Here is a 13,394-nt window from a genome sequence, read left to right as displayed (position 1 = left end):
TCCTAAACTGCCAATTCCACAAGGGGCACCCGGATTTGAACCAGGGACCTCTTGATCTGCAGTCAAATGCTCTACCACTGAACTATACCCCCACATCTTTGCAGAAAAATGCTCTTTCATTAAGCCATACCCCTACAGACTTCTGTGCTTAGAGCCAAAGATTAAGTTAGATCCTACGATTCAACAATATCAAACATTGACTCCTTCACTGTAAACTCAGGTCTTTGGTTACTCCAAATCAGAACCAGCAACTCTACAACTCAAAACCTCCAAATAAGACAAGTCCAAAGGGGACACCCAGATTTGAACTGTGGACGACTTGATTATAGACTCACTTTGAATTCATGTCGTTGATTATGTCAAGCAAACCAGATCCAAAATGTAGACCTATTGATCTGCAGACAAATGCTCTGTCGTTGAGCTATAACCCCGTACTGCATGAGCACAAACCTAAAAAATGAATTTATGTCAAGGATTTGTTGATTCCTAATATGCCAAGCCCAAATTAAGCACATGGAATGAACCTGGGACCTCTTGATCTGCAATAAAACGCTGTGCCATTGAGATATAACCCCGTACAGTATGAGCACAAAAAGGCAGGAAGATACGGCTACACATATTCCTAACATGCCAAATTCAAAGGGGGGCACCCGGATTTGAACCGGGGACCTCTTGATCTGCAGTCAAATGCTCTACCACTGAGCTATAACCCCACAGACTCCCTGGATCATAGTCTCACACAAGATTACAGACTCACTTTTGAATAAAGTTTATGGATATGAAAAGCATGCCACATACAAAAAAGATCTTCTCGAGAGGATGCACCACTAAGTTACAATCACATAGAATCTTTCTATATAGATATGTTTGCACTTATTCCTAAACTGCCAATTCCACAAGGGGCACCCGGATTTGAACCAGGGACCTCTTGATCTGCAGTCAAATGCTCTACCACTGAACTATACCCCCACATCTTTGCAGAAAAATGCTCTTTCATTAAGCCATACCCCTACAGACTTCTGTGCTTAGAGCCAAAGATTAAGTTAGATCCTACGATTCAACAATATCAAACATTGACTCCTTCACTGTAAACTCAGGTCTTTGGTTACTCCAAATCAGAATCAGTAACTCTACAACTCAAAACCTCCAAATAAGACAAGTCCAAAGGGGACACACAGATTTGAACTGTGGACGACTTGATTACAGACTCACTTTGAAATCATGTCGTTGATTATGTCAAGCAAGCCAGATCCAAAATGTAGACCTATTAATCTGCAGACAAATGCTCTGTTGTTGAGCTATAACCCCGTACTGCATGAGCACAAACCTCAAAAATGAATTTATGTCAAGGATTTGTTTATTCCTAATATGCCAAGCCCAACTTTGCACATGGAATGAACCTCGGGCCTCTTGATCTGCAATCAAACGCCGTGCCATTGAGATATAACCCCGTACAGTATGAGCACTAAAAGGCAGGAAGATATGGCTACACATATTCCTAACATACCAAATCCAAAGGGGGCACCCGGATTTGAACTGGGGACCTCTTGATCTGCAGTCAAATGCTCTACCACTGAGCTATACCCCCACAGACTTCTGGATCATAGCCTCACACAAGATGACAGACTCACTTTTGAATACATTTTATGGATATGACAAGCATGCCAAATACAAAAAAGATCCTTTCGAGAGGATGCACCACTGAGTTACAATCACAGAGAATCTTTCTATATAGATATGTTTGCACTTATTCCTAAACTGCCAAATCCACAATGGGCACCCAGATTTGAACCGGGGACCTCTTAATCTGCAGTCAAATGCTCTACCACTGAACTACACCGCCACATCTGTGCAGAAAAATGCTCTTTCATTGAGCCATACCCCCACAGACTTCTGTGCTTAGAGCCAAAGATTAAGTTAGATCCTACGATTCAATAATATCAAACATTGACTGCTTCACTGTAAACTCAGGTCTTTGGTTACTCCAAATCAAAGGAGACACCCAGATTTGAACTGTGGACGACTTGATTACAGACTCACTTTGAAATCATGTCGTTGATTATGTCAAGCAAGCCAGATCCAAAACGTAGACCTATTGATCTGCAGACAAATGCTCTGTCGTTGAGCTATAACCCCGTACTGCATGAGCACAAACCTCAAAAATGAATTTATGTCAGGAATTTGTTTATTCCTAATATGCTAAGCCCAAATTAGGCACATGGAATGAACCTGGGACCTCTTGATCTGCAATCAAACGCCGTGCCATTGAGATATAACCCCGTACAGTATGAGCACAAAAAGGCAGGAAGATATGGCTATACATACTCCTAACATGCCAAACCCAAAGGGGGCACCTGGATTTGAACCAGGGACCTCTTGATCTGCAGTCAAATGCTCTACCACTGAGCTATACCCCCACAGACTTCTGGACCATCGCCTCACACAAGATGACAGACTCACTTTTGAATACAGTTTTTGGATATGACAACCATGCCAGATACAAAAAAAGATCCTCCCGAGAGGATGTGCCACTGAGTTACAATCACATACAGAATGATTCTATATAGATATGTTTGCACTTATTCCTAATCTGCCAAATCCATAAGCGGCACTCGGATTTGAACCGAGAACCTCTTGATCTGCACTCAAATGCTCCACCACTGAACTATGCCCCAACATCTTTGCAGAAAAATGCTCTTTAATCAAGCCATACCCCTACAGAATTCTGTGCTTCGAGCCAAAGATTACGTTAGATCCTTCGATTCAACAATATCAAACATTGACTCCTTCACTGTAAACTCAGGTCTTTGGTTACTCCAAATCAGAATTAGCAACTCTACAACTCAAAACCTCCAAATAAGACAAGTCCAAAGGGGACACCCAGATTTGAACTGTGGACGACTTGATTATAGACTCACTTTGAATTCATGTCGTTGATTATGTCAAGCAAACCAGATCCAAAATGTAGACCTATTGATCTGCAGACAAATGCTCTGTCGTTGAGCTATAACCCCGTACTGCATGAGCACAAACCTAAAAAATGAATTTATGTCAAGGATTTGTTGATTCCTAATATGCCAAGCCCAAATTAAGCACATGGAATGAACCTGGGACCTCTTGATCTGCAATAAAACGCCGTGCCATTGAGATATAACCCCGTACAGTATGAGCACAAAAAGGCAGGAAGATATGGCTACACATATTCCTAACATGCCAAATTCAAAGGGGGCACCCGGATTTGAACCGGGGACCTCTTGATCTGCAGTCAAATGCTCTACCACTGAGCTATAACCCCACAGACTCCCTGGATCATAGTCTCACACAAGATTACAGACTCACTTTTGAATAAAGTTTATGGATATGAAAAGCATGCCACATACAAAAAAGATCTTCTCGAGAGGATGCACCACTAAGTTACAATCACATAGAATCTTTCTATATAGATATGTTTGCACTTATTCCTAAACTGCCAATTCCACAAGGGGCACCCGGATTTGAACCAGGGACCTCTTGATCTGCAGTCAAATGCTCTACCACTGAACTATACCCCCACATCTTTGCAGAAAAATGCTCTTTCATTAAGCCATACCCCTACAGACTTCTGTGCTTAGAGCCAAAGATTAAGTTAGATCCTACGATTCAACAATATCAAACATTGACTCCTTCACTGTAAACTCAGGTCTTTGGTTACTCCAAATCAGAACCAGCAACTCTACAACTCAAAACCTCCAAATAAGACAAGTCCAAAGGGGACACCCAGATTTGAACTGTGGACGACTTGATTATAGACTTACTTTGAATTCATGTCGTTGATTATGTCAAGCAAACCAGATCCAAAATGTAGACCTATTGATCTGCAGACAAATGCTCTGTCGTTGAGCTATAACCCCGTACTGCATGAGCACAAACCTAAAAAATGAATTTATGTCAAGGATTTGTTGATTCCTAATATGCCAAGCCCAAATTAAGCACATGGAATGAACCTGGGACCTCTTGATCTGCAATAAAACGCTGTGCCATTGAGATATAACCCCGTACAGTATGAGCACAAAAAGGCAGGAAGATATGGCTACACATATTCCTAACATGCCAAATTCAAAGGGGGGCACCCGGATTTGAACCGGGGACCTCTTGATCTGCAGTCAAATGCTCTACCACTGAGCTATACCCCCACAGACTTCTGGATCATAGCCTCACACAATATGACAGACTCACTTTTGAATAAAGTTTTTGGATATGTCAAGCATGCCAGATACAAAAAAAGAACCTCTCGAGAGGATGTGCCACTGAGTTACAATCACATACAGAATCTTTCTATATAGATATGTTTGCACTTATTCCTAATCTGCCAAATCCATAAGCGGCACTCGGATTTGAACCGAGGACCTCTTAATCTGCACTCAAATGCTCTACTACTGAGCTATACCCCCACAGACTCCCTGGATCATAGCGTCACACAAGATGACAGACTCACTTTTGAATACATTTTATGGATATGACAAGCATGACAAATACAAAAAAGATCCTTTCGAGAGGATGCACCACTGAGTTACAATCACAGAGAATCTTTCTATATAGATATGTTTGCACTTATTCCTAAACTGCCAAATCCAAATTGGGCACCCAGATTTGAACCGGGGACCTCTTAATCTGCAGTCAAATGCTCTACCACTGAACTACACCGCCACATCTGTGCAGAAAAATGCTCTTTCATTGAGCCATACCCCCACAGACTTCTGTGCTTAGAGCCAAAGATTAAGTTAGATCCTACGATTCAATAATATCAAACATTGACTGCTTCACTGTAAACTAAGGTCTTTGGTTACTCCAAATCCGAATCAACAACTCTACAACTCAAAACCTCCAAATAAGACAAGTCCAAAGGGGACACCCAGATTTGAACTGTGGACAACTTGATTACAGACTCACTTTGAAATCATGTCGTTGATTATGTCAAGCAAGCCAGATCCAAAATGTAGAACTATTGATCTGCAGACAAATGCTCTGTCGTTGAGCTATAACCCCGTACTGCATGAGCACAAACCTCAAAAATGAATTTATGTCAAGGATTTGTTTATTCCTAATATGCCAAGCCCAAATTAGGCACATGGAATGAACATGGGACCTCTTGATCTGCAATCAAATGCCATGCCATTGAGATATAACCCGGTACAGTATGAGCACAAAAAGGCAGAAAGATATGGCAACACATATTCCTAACATGCCAAATCCAAAGGGGGCGCCCGGATTTGAACCGGGGACCTCTTGATCAGCAGTCAAATGCTCTACCACTGAGCTATACCCCCACAGACTCCCTGGATCATAGCCTCACACAAGATGACAGACTCACTTTTGAATGAAGTTTTTGGATATGACAAGCATGCCAGATACAAAAAAAGAACCTCTCGAGAGGATGTGCCACTGAGTTACAATCACATACAGAATCTTTCTATATAGATATGTTTGCACTTATTCCTAATCTGCCAAATCCATAAGCGGCACTCGGATTTGAACCGAGGACCTCTTGATCTGCACTCAAATGCTCTACCACTCAACTATGCCCCCACATCTTTGCAGAAAAATGCTCTTTCATTAAGCCATACCCCTACAGAATTCTGTGCTTCGAGCCAAAGATTAAGTTAGATCCTTCGATTCAACAATATATAACATTGACTCCTTCACTGTAAACTCAGGTCTTTGGTTACTCCAAATCAGAATCAGCAACTCTACAACTCAAAACCTCCAAATAAGACAAGTCCAAAGGGGACACCCAGATTTGAACTGTGGACGACTTGATTACAGACTCACTTTGAATTCATGTCGTTGATTATGTCAAGCAAACCAGATCCAAAATGTAGACCTATTGATCTGCAGACAAATGCTCTGTCGTTGAGCTATAACCCCGTACTGCATGAGCACAAACCTCAAAAATGAATTTATGTCAAGGATTTGTTGATTCCTAATATGCCAAGCCCAAATTAAGCACATGGAATGAACCTGGGACCTCTTGATCTGCAATAAAACGCTGTGCCATTGAGATATAACCCCGTACAGTATGAGCACAAAAAGGCAGGAAGATATGGCTACACATATTCCTAACATGCCAAATCCAAAGGGGGCACCCGGATTTGAACCGGGGACCTCTTGATCTGCAGTCAAATGCTTTTTTTTTTTTTTTTTATTGGAGATTTCAGTTATTACAAAACAAACACATTTTCTTAGTCATACAATTTCATTCATCTCATAATCAAACTAACATCGTCATTGAAGTTTGTTGCTGAAGGAATAAAATTCACATTACATAACAATATGTCATCTTAATCATCTTCTCCTGGCATGTAAAAATGCTTTTGTTTAAAGATACATATAACATCATTTGTGAAAATTTTATAAAAATCCGCCATCTGGTTTTCCAATTTAAAATAATTGTATAACATTTCTACATAACTTTGTACCATTTGTTTAAAAAGCACCCATAAGTTTAAAATACAATCTCTGTTTCTGGCTACATTTCTCCTTTTCAATATTGCTTTTTTTTGCCAAGATTAAAAACAAATTCACAAGTTTCTTATTTTCTTTGTTCTCTGTCATTCCCAGCATAAAAAACCTTTTCCAGTCAGTAACCTCTTCATTTTCTCTTAATTCTTTCTTTCAGTTCATAAAAAAATGGGTTAAGTTTTCCACATAATAAAAACAAATGTAAAATACCTTCATCTTCTTTTTTACAGACTTTACATTGAGCATTTGTTGCCTTCTGCATTATACACAATCTCATTTCTGTATAGATCACATTTTGTCTGATAAAATAGTCTAAACATTCTAAATCTACATCCAACCATTTCCATGTTCTATTCTTCCAAATGCCTTTTTCTTCGATTTCATTAAAATGCCTTAACCAAATCTGGTTGGCATCAGGTTTTTTAAAAACTCTATTTATAAAAAACTCATAGAACATTTTCACAGTACACAAATTAAAATCCACCCTCTTTTCTTTACATTTTAAAAACACCATCATTTTATTTTCTCGTTCTCCCTTCTTTTTAATCTCATCTAGCCATTGCCTTGGGATTGCTTTCTTGACATCTTCATACTGTTTTTTTTAAAACCATGACATTAAAATCCTCCTTCTCCTCCTCCATTGCATCTTTAATCACTTGGAGTGGTAAAAATCCCTCTTTCACCTCCCATAAAACATCTCTCACTTTTACGATCCCCACTTTTAGCCACTTCTTAAAATAGATATCTCGCTCGTGTATCTTTATTTTGTCATTTAAAAACAGAGGCTGATTTAAAATCGCTTCCCTCCCCTCCGGATTAAAATCCACCTCTGTTAAAAAAAGCCTCCAAGCATTTAAAACCTCTTTATAAAACTGTGGTATCCCCTCAATCATCCAACTTTTCAACTTCATCCATAAAATGTTTTCCCCAAGGTTAAAATTCCCACATTTATTTAAATAAAAACCCATCAATTTCTTCCATTCATCTCTCTTCTTATCATCCAAATATTTCTTAACCACTTTCACCCTCATGCTTTTCATCTTCTGTTCCACATCGACTAAACCCACCCCTTCCTCTTCTGGTTTTCCTATCAGCGTATTGTACGCTATCCTTGGAGGCTTTTTTTCCCATAAAAATTCTAAAATACTCTTTTTTATTCTCTTAAAAACCCAGTTTGGCAATGGCATCACATGTAATTTGTACCACATTTTTGAAAACATTAACATGTTTACAATTAAAATTTTTCCTTTCAAACTTAAAAACCTGTTTCTCCAAAAAATCAGTCTCCTATCCATCCCTCCCAATGTCTCATCCCACATATTATCAACAGTTTCCTTCTCATTCTTTGCTAACCCCGCTCCTAAAATCCTCATTTCTTGTACCTCTAGGAATTTAACAACCCCCGTTAAAACCTCTGACCTTCCGAACTTCATATATACTGTTTTTTCTTCATTTATTTTTGCACCTGATCCCTCACAATAGCATTTAATTTTTTCCATTACTTCTTTAACACTTTCTATATTTTCAACAATAATTGTGGTATCATCAGCATACTGGAATATTTTAGTCAGTTCCTCTTTTTCTTCTAGTTTTATTCCCTTTATTTTTCTCTCTCTGTTTATTAAAAGCCCTAATGGTTCAGCCACCAAAGAATATAACTTCGCTGACAGTGGACACCCTTGTCTTATAGACCTTAAAACTTTAAAAGGTTCCGTTAAAAAACCATTACATTTAACTTTTGTTAAAATATCGCTGTATAAAACTGAGATCCATTTTCTAAAATTCTCTCCAAAACCAAATTGTTTTAAAACCGCAAATAAAAACCCATGCTCCACTCTGTCAAAAGCCTTCTCGAAATCCATGCTTATTATATATGCCTCCTTTCCTTTTTCTTTTATGTACCCCATTATATCTCTTATGCTACTCGTGATATCTGCTATGTCCCTCCCCTTTACTCCATATGCCTGGTTAGTCTCTATTATGTTTGGCATTATATTTTTTAATCTGTTGGCTAAAACCCTGGCTAAAATTTTAAAATCTGTGTTTAACATTGTAATGGGCCTAAAATTCCTCAGTTCCGCTTTGTCTCCTTTTCTCTTGTAGATTATTTTCATTAAGCCTAAGCCCATTCTTGGGTGTACTCTTTCTTTTTTAAAAACTTCTTCATAGACTTCTTTTAAAATCGGGCTTACTTTTTCTTTAAAAACCTTATAAAACTCACTTCCAATACCATCTATTCCTGGGCTTTTCTTCACACTTAGCTGATTTATTGCTTGTATAATTTCCTCAGTTGTTATTCCCTTATCACATTCCTTTTTATCTCCCTCACCGACTTTTCGTGTTATCTGTTGTAACAAAATGTTCCTTTTTTCCTCCTCCCCTTCCTCTGATCTAAAAAGTCCTTCATAATATGTGCTTATTTCCTTTAAAATTCCCTCCGTGCTTAAAACAACTTGTCCTTCCTTATTCCTAAGTTCTTTAATTATTCCCGCCTTCGCCCTGCTTTTCTCAAGGTTAAAAAAGAATCTACTACATTTTCCCCTTCTACTGTATATTTAGCTTTACTTCTTAACGTTGCCCCTTTATATTTTCCTTCTTCGATTTTCCTCAACTTTTCCTCCACTTCAATTACTCTTTGCACGTTTACTTCATTTTTATTTAACTCCTCTCTTAACGTCTTTCTTATTTCTTGTTCCTTTGTTCTTTTTACCTTTTGTAACAATTTACAGTAATTCATTACATATTTCTTTATGTCATATTTCATGTTTTCCCACCATTGCCTTTTATCTTCTATGTACATCAAGTCTTTTTTCCCCTCATCTAATTTATTTTCTATCTCTTTTTTAAAACTCTCTTCCTTTAAAACTTCAGTGTTTAAAATCCATACCCCTGGTCCCCTCATTTCCTTTTTAAAATCCATTCTCATTTGCACCATTTTGTGATCACTTAAAGTCGTTTCTTTATAAAACACTCCATCAATAAAACATTCCAAATTCCTAGTACTTAAAAAGTAGTCTATTCTAGTTTGACACATAAAATTCCCTACCAGCTGTCTTCTTGTAAATTCCCTCTTTTTCCCATTTCTTTCTCTCCACACATCAATCATGTTCTTCTCCTCCATCAATGAAATTAACTCCTTTCTTCCCCCATCCGATTTAAAAACCATTCCGTTAGCCATATCCATTTGACTAAAAACAGTGTTAAAATCCCCCGCAATTATTACCCTCTTCCATTTTTCCATTAATTCAGCTATTACATTAAAATATTTTTTCTTTTCTATTTCTTCATTTGGAGCATGTACGTTTACTAAAATAAAATCATCTTCATCCATCTTAATTTCTACAGCCATGCATTTTCCTTTTGTGTCATTATACATTTGCTTTGACCTGATACCTCTATCTTTTCTTATTAACATCGCAACTCCTCCTCCTATTTTTCCCTCAGCATTATTAAAAAATAATTCCCCTTCCCATCTTTTTTTAAAATCCTCCATTACACTCTCTTTCCAGTTTGTTTCTTGCAATAAAATCACATCTTCATCCCTGCACAGTTCCTTGACTTTTTCAAATTTCACACCATTCATTAACCCTCTTGCATTAAAAGTAACAATTTTCAACACAATTAAAAAAGATAAAAAGACAAACTTTAGCATCATAATTTCGTTATCCTACTTCCTCCCCCTCTTTTGCACTTCTTCCACAGTCTTGTTTCACCTCATTACTTTGTTTACACATTTTATTTTTAGCTTTCTCTAAATTGGGTATTACCTTAACTTTTCTTCTTCTTTTATTGGATGTACTTGCAGTGCTGTCTCCGCCCATGTTTTCACTGTCTTTGTTCTTTCTGTCCGTCTCACCGATCCATTCAGTCTCTTCTGGCTCTTCCGTTTCTGCTTTTCCAACCTCATTTAACTCCATCTGTACCTCCATTTCCACAATGTCCTGTGTTAACTCAGTCTTTTCAATCTCATTTTCATTGTCCTTGCTTACATTGTCCTCTCTTTGCATTTCTCCGGTGTCTTCCCTTTGCTCCTCTTCATTGTCTGTCTCATGCATCTGCCCACTCCCCCTCTCTTCTCCATTTTGCTGGTCTCCATACCAGCACTCGCATTTGTCCAGTACACAATTGCAGTCTGGACACCTCACCACCTTACAGTCCCTCGCTAAGTGGCCTGTTTCCGAGCATTTAAAACATTTAAAGTCTGGACAGTCCTTCATCAATCAATTCAAAATGAATTTATGTCAAGGATTTGTTGATTCCTAATATGCCAAGCCCAAATTAAGCACATGGAATGAACCTGGGACCTCTTGATCTGCAATAAAACGCCGTGCCATTGAGATATAACCCCGTACAGTATGAGCACAAAAAGGCAGGAAGATATGGCTACACATACTCCTAACATGCCAAACCCAAAGGGGGCACCTGGATTTGAACCGGGGACCTCTTGATCTGCAGTCAAATGCTCTACCACTGAGCTATACCCCCACAGACTACCTGGATCATAGCCTCACACAAGATGACAGACTCACTTTTGAATAAAGTTTTTGGATATGACAAGCATGCCAGATACAAAAAAAGAACCTCTCGAGAGGATGTGCCACTGAGTTACAATCACATACAGAATCTTTCTATATAGATATGTTTGCACTTATTCCTAATCTATTTAACTTGATTTATTTCAAATGAGTGCAATATTGTTAATGGAAACACCTCTACTGTACAAAGCAGGCTCAGTAGAGTCCATTCATGTAAGTTTGGTCACATAATACTGTAGAATTTGCATAAAAACTTATGTCCACGGGAGCACTACGGAAGTCCCGCTGAATAAATTGTAAATGGACATTTAAAAAAAAAAAAAAACTCCCATTTGCCATTTATTCAGCACACCCTTCCTAATGGTTCCTTGGACAGATAAATTTTAGCGATTTCGTGGTTGAAGTCTCATCAGATGTACTCTGCAAGCTCCGAGGAATCCATTTTTGTAAGTTTTGTCCCATAATGCTGTAGAAATATGCATAGAGAAAATGTTGGATTGTGGTTAATTTCACCACAAGTGGTGCATGTTCACCAAAATGTCAAAAATTTTAGGCAATAAAATAGAAAGTTGCCTACGTGCTGGAATGTACAAAACCGATGACAAACATATGGTCAGACATACATACAGGGCCTTTCTTTAGAATAAATCAAGCAGGGGGCCTCTCCTCTCTAGGGAGGTATTAAAATTGTAATCATAAGGAAAAGTTTGACTATTGTGGAACCGCACCATATAGTGTATATAAGGAGATACCAAATAACATTCGAGAGATTTCCTTGCAAGGACTCTCGGCGTTGTTTTCCATAAAATAAAGTCTTTTCTTCTGAGAGAAAACCACTGACTGAGTGTGATTCTTCTGAGAACTGGTAGACGAAACTACATCAGCAACTTTGTGGATTAAAAATTGGTCTCACTTTCATTATTAACCTCACAATATGTCAATTTTGTACCTTGACAGACCGACGATAGGCAGTTTTTCATGTCCCTTGAATGCATGCAACACTATTTATTTCTGTAAACCACACTGGCCAGATTATGGAAAGTGGCCCACAAGCTTGTGCCCAGTTAAAGCTGGCCAGTTCCCATATGGTCTAGCAGTTAGGATTCCTGGTTTTCTCCCATGCGGCCAGGGGTCAACTCCCGGTATGGGAAAGCTTGAACTTTTTTGCTTCTCTCCTCAAAATGCCAGCACATCTTCCTTCACCAGAAGTGACTTTTTGGACAGCAGTAGAGGTACAGAACCCTGATAGGTTGAGGTTCCGATGTCTATGGGGAGTCATGTAACATGCTTCGGTATTGCCATTCATCACACAAGCTCTCGGATAAGCTCGGCAATTATCAGGGCTTACCTCCTGATAACAAGGTGAGAATAAGCAGACAGCAATGCTTGCCATAGTCACATCTAAAACCAACAACTCTGTAGAAATCAGGGGTCTTTACTATTGGTGGGCCAGTGGCGCAATGGATAACGCGTCTGACTACGGATCTGAAGATTCTGGGTCCGACTCCTGGCTGCAGGCTGGCAGCCAGTTGATTTTTGAATGAACAATTTCATCGCTACTCTGTAACTGCTTAATTACTTTGAAGAGTGTAATGCCATGTGGTTTTGATGTCACGGGCTTGCCATTTTGAAGCCTTATCATTAATTGCCACCTGTAGATTGAGAATAAATTGTAATCTGCATTAAACTGAACGAGCGAATGATCAGCAACTTTGCGGATTAAAAATTGGTCTCACTTTCATTATTAACCTCACAATATGTCAATTTTGTACCTTGACAGACCGACAATATGCAGTTTTTCATCTAGATAATGGTTGCAATGTGTGTTTTCAGATGCAAGACAATAGTATTTTCACCTGGACAAGAGCTTAATTACCAGTTCAAGGTATCAATCCAGCAATCACAGGAATCTACCCAAATAAACTGAACCCCCAGGGTGAGTAAAAAAAAACAGCAATACCGAAGCATGTTACGCTTACAGAAGTGACTTTTTGGCCAGCAGTAGAGCTACAGGACCGTGATATGTCGAGGTTCTGTCTAGCACTTTGTCCCTTCGATAGCTCAGCTGGTAGAGCGGAGGACTGTAGGTTGGAGTGTTGGCAATCCTTAGGTCGCTGGTTCGACTTCGGCTCGAAGGAGGTCATTTTTTTAAGTGCTCACCATTTTTTGGTTTGGAGCTGGCTTTCTAACAGCTGTAAGCAGAGCTTTAATTCACAATCCACAATTGGAAGCCAAAAGAGCTTTCCCTGACTGGGAATCGAACCCAGGCCGCGGCGGTGAGAGCGCCGAATCCTACCCACTAGACCACCAGGGAGGGGCTGGTGGGCTTACCTCCTGATAACAAGTTGAGAATAAGCAGAC

General features: G+C 39.0%; 12 non-coding genes across 12 annotated transcripts; 1 reads left to right on the top strand and 11 right to left on the bottom strand.

Moving 5' to 3' along the window:
• Nucleotides 1-20: 20 nt before the first annotated feature.
• On the bottom strand, nucleotides 21-92 carry trnac-gca (transfer RNA cysteine (anticodon GCA)). Its single transcript has one exon. It is a non-coding gene; the product is annotated as a tRNA-Cys (tRNA).
• A 549-nt stretch (nucleotides 93-641) lies between these two features.
• trnac-gca (transfer RNA cysteine (anticodon GCA)) lies at nucleotides 642-713 on the bottom strand. Its single transcript has one exon. It is a non-coding gene; the product is annotated as a tRNA-Cys (tRNA).
• A 184-nt stretch (nucleotides 714-897) lies between these two features.
• Nucleotides 898-969, bottom strand: trnac-gca (transfer RNA cysteine (anticodon GCA)). The gene has a single exon. It is a non-coding gene; the product is annotated as a tRNA-Cys (tRNA).
• A 547-nt stretch (nucleotides 970-1,516) lies between these two features.
• trnac-gca (transfer RNA cysteine (anticodon GCA)) lies at nucleotides 1,517-1,588 on the bottom strand. The gene has a single exon. It is a non-coding gene; the product is annotated as a tRNA-Cys (tRNA).
• Nucleotides 1,589-2,345: 757 nt separating this feature from the next.
• On the bottom strand, nucleotides 2,346-2,417 carry trnac-gca (transfer RNA cysteine (anticodon GCA)). The gene has a single exon. It is a non-coding gene; the product is annotated as a tRNA-Cys (tRNA).
• Nucleotides 2,418-3,223: 806 nt separating this feature from the next.
• On the bottom strand, nucleotides 3,224-3,295 carry trnac-gca (transfer RNA cysteine (anticodon GCA)). The gene has a single exon. It is a non-coding gene; the product is annotated as a tRNA-Cys (tRNA).
• Nucleotides 3,296-3,479: 184 nt separating this feature from the next.
• Nucleotides 3,480-3,551, bottom strand: trnac-gca (transfer RNA cysteine (anticodon GCA)). Its single transcript has one exon. It is a non-coding gene; the product is annotated as a tRNA-Cys (tRNA).
• A 549-nt stretch (nucleotides 3,552-4,100) lies between these two features.
• On the bottom strand, nucleotides 4,101-4,172 carry trnac-gca (transfer RNA cysteine (anticodon GCA)). The gene has a single exon. It is a non-coding gene; the product is annotated as a tRNA-Cys (tRNA).
• A 1,062-nt stretch (nucleotides 4,173-5,234) lies between these two features.
• On the bottom strand, nucleotides 5,235-5,306 carry trnas-gcu (transfer RNA serine (anticodon GCU)). Its single transcript has one exon. It is a non-coding gene; the product is annotated as a tRNA-Ser (tRNA).
• A 5,605-nt stretch (nucleotides 5,307-10,911) lies between these two features.
• Nucleotides 10,912-10,983, bottom strand: trnac-gca (transfer RNA cysteine (anticodon GCA)). Its single transcript has one exon. It is a non-coding gene; the product is annotated as a tRNA-Cys (tRNA).
• A 2,100-nt stretch (nucleotides 10,984-13,083) lies between these two features.
• On the top strand, nucleotides 13,084-13,171 carry trnay-gua (transfer RNA tyrosine (anticodon GUA)). Its single transcript is given in 2 exon segments — nucleotides 13,084-13,120; nucleotides 13,136-13,171. It is a non-coding gene; the product is annotated as a tRNA-Tyr (tRNA).
• Nucleotides 13,172-13,275: 104 nt separating this feature from the next.
• Nucleotides 13,276-13,347, bottom strand: trnae-cuc (transfer RNA glutamic acid (anticodon CUC)). Its single transcript has one exon. It is a non-coding gene; the product is annotated as a tRNA-Glu (tRNA).
• Nucleotides 13,348-13,394: the final 47 nt, after the last annotated feature.

This window comes from Carassius carassius, chromosome 38 (genome assembly GCF_963082965.1).
Source record: "Carassius carassius chromosome 38, fCarCar2.1, whole genome shotgun sequence".
NCBI classification, from domain to species: domain Eukaryota; kingdom Metazoa; phylum Chordata; class Actinopteri; order Cypriniformes; family Cyprinidae; genus Carassius; species Carassius carassius.
The sequence above is the reverse complement of the archived record's forward strand: the minus strand, read 5'-3'. Positions and strand labels throughout refer to the sequence as shown.